The sequence below is a fragment of the Physeter macrocephalus genome, chromosome 1 (assembly GCF_002837175.3).
Source record: "Physeter macrocephalus isolate SW-GA chromosome 1, ASM283717v5, whole genome shotgun sequence".
NCBI lineage: Eukaryota > Metazoa > Chordata > Mammalia > Artiodactyla > Physeteridae > Physeter > Physeter macrocephalus.
Genome location: NC_041214.2, coordinates 25,366,166 through 25,371,573, shown reverse-complemented (window position 1 = coordinate 25,371,573; position 5,408 = coordinate 25,366,166).

Genomic DNA, 5,408 nt, shown 5'->3' with positions numbered 1-5,408 from the left:
TGTAATAAAACACTTAACCCAGAGTGCATTGATCTGCTAGAATTTCATACCACTTGTTTCCACTGCACAATCCATTCTTCCTACTGCATCTATGAACATGTATCGAACATTCAGTACAACCTATCATTAAGGAGACGTAGAAACACCCAATCTCGAAGCGTTTACCAATTAGGTGAACTGAGTCGGTTGCCCGTGAGAGCCCTGCCTTTAGCTACTGCAGTTCATGAAGGAGCAAAGCTGCTGAACCTCCCAGCCTTGGAGAAGTCAGGCAAGGACCTCACCACTCAACTTCCGGCTTGAGGATCTGGTCAAGATATTTCACAGGCTTTTCTAAGGGTTATATCTTGAAACTTCCCTGCTTCCTGGGCCCACCACCATTCTGCTCCTCTACTTTCTCCCTCCCCCTTTCCCTCTTCAGACTCTGCACATACCTGACAGCCACAGGGCAGTGACCTCTGTCAGCATGCTTCCTGAGAAAAGGGGAGGAGCTGTCCAGTCCTTCGCCTCAAAGGGCCAGTGCAGGCCCAATGCAAACAAGGGAAAACTCAGATAGCTCCCATATCAAGAAACAAAATCCGAAGATCCCTAGGCATCTTGGTGGAGTGGCATTTTGCTAGATTTAGACCAATTCTCTGGTCCAATTACAAGTAAGAGTTTTCATTTAGTTCCCTGATAGGCTTTCTCGTGCAAATCACGTACACTTGTACCCAGGGACCCTGGCACCAATGCTGTGTGAAGAGTTGATTCCTATGATCTCAACTCTGTGGGTTAAGGCTGTGAGTTTGTGACACAAACGGACTCACAGACTTAGAATATGCCAAGCGTTCTTCCCCTTCTTACTCCTGCACTCTCGCCCAGACTATGCGTGGCCGGCTCCACTCTTCCTTCCATCTTGGTGTCCTGGACGTCCCTTCCTCAGAGACGCTCCTCTGACCACACTCCGAAATGCTCCAGCTCCTCATCTTTCATGGTGCCTTCATAGACTCACAGACATAGAGAGCAGACTTGTGGTTGCCAAGGGGACTGGGGGATGGAGAAGGGATGGATTGGGAGCTTGGGATTAGCAGATGCAAACTATTGTATAAAGAATGGATAAGCAACAAGGTCCTACTGTGGAGCACAGGGAACTCTATTCAATATCCTGTAATAAAGTTTAATGGAAAAGAATATAAAAGAGAAAAAAATAAATTACAAGAAAAAGTGATCTGAAGTTGAATGGGTAAAATCCAGCTTCCTTAGTTATTTAAAATTACTTGGATAAATCACCAAAATTAATGTATAGTCAAGGAAATAAAAAAGAACAACCAAAGCATCTTTTTCATAAAAAAAAGACTGAGTTTCTGGTGTGTTGAGAGCATAGGAGTCCCGAGGACTAGGAAACCACTTATTCTCTCATCTTGTCCCTTACAAGCCTCTGACTTCTTCCCACAGGAGGAGAGAGAGAAATATTCTCTCATCTCTCTAAGAGCTTTCTCCATCATCTCTCAGCTTCACCCTTTTAGTACCCTCAAGGTGGCACTGGGCTAAAGATTGCAGTTTTTGAGCCCCTCTTTTGCAAGTCTTGTATGGGGGTGTCTGGTAGCAACCTGTGAAATGTGGAGAGTACTTGACACTTATTGATTTGTTCTTTTTTAAAAATTTTATAAATTTCAGTTTTACTTGACATTTAAAGGAGCTACGTTGACAAATATTACAGTAATACACAAGCCTTCGATGTCATAATGTATATTGTATTCTTCAACCTGTTGATTTGTTCCTGACCATATGGAGTTTTGGCCAAAACTGAGCCTGAAAGAGGCCCATCTTAACCTTCCGCTGTGTATATTGTATCTGCATCTTCATCATCAGCACCTCCCAGCTTGTTCTGTATCATATTTAAGGTACCTTTGAAGGATACAAAAAGCGAATAATATGGCGTAAAAGGAAGTAGGTGGAGTTTAGGAAGGAGTGATACAAACAAGAAAAACAAGCATGAATATATAAAAATGGAGTGAGGGCTAAACCAACACAGTTTCCGTCTGTGGACCAAAGTTTGGCTCTGAACTTTCTGGTTAAATGAAGAGGAGCAGCCGGTCTTCGAATGTGAGAAGGAATTTCTTTTGGGTCCAGGTAATCAGTAGATTGTGATGATCAGAGTACTTTTAATCGATTTAAATCAGATTTATTTTTAAAAGCTGGACAATTATAGTGTTATTAATCGTCCTCTGTGACCCAATCTTCCTCCTAAGACTCCAACATCAAACCAATAAACAACATAAGATTTCCCCAAAAGAACCAAGTCTGCCCAAAAGACACAAAAGGATTTCCACCTTCAGAATAAAGTTGGTGAAATACTCTACCCATGAATATTTCTGCAGGGGCAGTTTTCAGTTAAGAAGGAAACAAGAGTGGACGGTGGGTTTTTTGATGGTGCAGCACTCATTTTCTCATTGCACCTGAACCAGTTGCTACGAGGTAGGCAAGGGACCCACGCAGGATGAAGGGAATTCCCTCCCTGGAATTTGAATCACTTTTTGATTTGACCTAGGGACAGAAAATGCTTGGCGTCATTCACTCCAGCGGGGCTGTGCCTGGCGGAGGCTGGAACACAGTCTCCTGGCCACCCCCCGCCCCCGCCCCGTCCCCTGACCAGACCAGACTGGCTCTGTCCCTTGTGAGCCGGGGACTTCCGCCGTCCTCTCTCCTGTGACACTGCCCTCCCCTCTCTCCCAACCACCCCCATAGCTTTCTAATAAAATCTCCATTCATTTATGACGGTCAGACTCCGTTCCTGTTTCTTGGCTCGCAAGTATTCTGACTCTTTCTCAACGTGGCTTCAGTGTCCTCGGTCCACCATCAGGAGCCAAAAGGTTAGAAAGTTTTTATCTTGGGTTGTTCAAAATTCTGCTTATAAAACATCCCCTGCACGGAACACTTTCCCACAAAGAGTCTATCAGGTTTACCTGTATGCTGAATTTCTAAGGTAGCTAATATGCCTTGCGTCTAGATGCCCAGTTATCAGGAAGAAGATGCAGCCTCTGTACATTCTTTGGTTAATTAGATCTGCTATGAAATCATTCATTTGATGTCCACCTAATGAAGCTAATAAAAGCCTCCTCTGAAGCGGGCTATTCTTCGTACCTCAAGTACTGTACCTCGCTCAGCGATGCTGGCAGCCGAGCTAACAGACTCATTATCTTCCAAATTCTGATGTCTATTTTCACGCTCCGTTGATTTCATTAGATACAAAATAAAATCACTACTTATTAAAATTGCATTAAAGACCTAACTTAAACTGACAAAAGCTTAGAAACTTAGAGGCCAGGCTGTTGTTCAGCCTCCCGTATACGAGAAATTCCTGCATTTTGCAGACTGAGTGGACTGGGCCTGGCCTGTACTCTATGGCCTAAACATTCGGTGTTTCCCCAGGCTGGGTGGGGAGCCAGCAGTGCGAGCTGCCAATGAAATTACTTGGTTTCTCATCAGTCAGTGATTCAACCATATTTTAATGGGTCAGCCGTTATTTTCTGATTTCCGGAATCAAATGAGGCAAATGTGAGGCTGGGAAGAGAGACAATTTTTACATGGCCAACTGCAACGCCTTCAGAAAAGATCACCAGTAGAGATGTTTCCACTGTTGATGCTTTGGGGCTGCTTATGGAGAGGCCAGTAGATTGGTTATACTTCCATATCACATCATCAATGTTACTTCCCCCAGAGAATGTAAAAAACAAAAAATAACCCAAACCAGCCTTGGTTCTTATAGAAAATAGGAACAGAGGGTTAAGTGGCCACGACTTTTCAAAACCAATGTGTAACCTGACTGTATCGGGGGAGAGAGGCAGAGAGGGCATCTGAGGGGCGCTTGGAAGCACGAAGCTGGCGGTTGCACAGGGGAAAAGGCGTTGGCTGAGAAAAGAACTCTGTCCCGGGCGCGGATCGGGGTGAGTTTGTGACCTTCAGCCAGTTATTCTGTGGACTTTAGCTTCCTCCTCTGTAAAATGGAGCCGTCATACCATATTATACTATTCCTCTCACCAGACAACTCAGTGTGTGCGTGTGTATGTGTGTGCACGTGTACGTGTGTCTTTGTGCATGTGTGTGTGTGTGTGTGTGTGTGTGTGTGTGTGTGTAAATTCTAAAAGCTGCCTTCCTCAAAATTGCCTCTCCTCAACTTGAGTACCACTGTTCTAACCCATCCTTCCTGTGGCTGCCAGGGAATGTCTCCTTTGGTCCCCACATGAGGAATTTTGTTCTGATCACCTTGAAGACTGCAGTTCTGACAGCCTCTAAATCATTGTTTAGGAGGACAGTGGCATCACACGCATCCGAGGAGGGAAAACTCTGCCTCTTCTCCTCCCCTCTTCCCACACTTCTGCATCCCCTGATTTCCATTTGAACTCTCCCAGCTGATTCTTGAAGTTGGAACCTCAAGGCAAAGATCCAGGAGGTGACAGAACACTGTCCCTGATGCACTCACTGAGCTCCTGGCGGGTGCACAGCAGCTCTCGGGGTGCCATGACATTCTAATGAAAATTGCCAAGCAGTTGAAGAATGATACAAAAACGTTAAAGAAAAACTGACTACAAAGCCACTGTTTGGGCTTCCCTGGTGGCGCAGTGGTTGCGCGTCTGCCTGCCGATGCAGGGGACGCGGGTTCGTGCCCCGGTCCGGGAGGATCCCATATGCCGCGGAGCGGCTGGGCCCGTGAGCCGTGGCCGCTGAGCCTGCGCGTCCGGAGCCTGTGCTCCGCGACGGGAGGGGCCACAGCAGTGAGAGGCCCGCGTACCGCAAAAAAAAAAAAAAAAAAAAAAGCCGTTTATTAACCGCTTGTTATGTCTGAGGCGCTGTGATAAAATACTTATATACACTATCTTGACTCCTTATGACAACCTAGTAAACATTATTATCCCATATTACAGATGAGAACACTGAGACTTAAAGAAGTTAGGCAATTTTCCCAAGGCCTCAGAGCTCCCTAAGCGGTTGATCCAGGATTGGAGAGAAGCAGAGCTCCTTGCCACCTGGCCAAAGAGGAATCATGGAGCAGACTGTTTTTTGGTCTGTGCTGCAAACAATTTATGGGTTATGAAAATAATTCAGAGGTTAAGGACAGTATTAAAAAAGTAGAATAGACTAGAAAATATCAGAGGACCTCTCATGTTTCGTGTGTGGCACACATGCGCAAGAGTTCGCGTGTGTGTGTGTGTCTGTGTACAGGGTTGTAATGTAAAATCGGTTTCCTACTGTGAGTTGTGATTTAAAAAAAAGTTTGTAAAACTCTGGCTTGGAGGGCTTCCCTGGTGGCGCAGTGGTTGCGCGTCCGCCTGCCGATGCAGGGGAACCGGGTTCGCGCCCCGGTCCGGGAAGATCCCACGTGCCGCGGAGCGGCTGGGCCCGTGAGCCGTGGCCGCTGGGCCTGCGCGTCC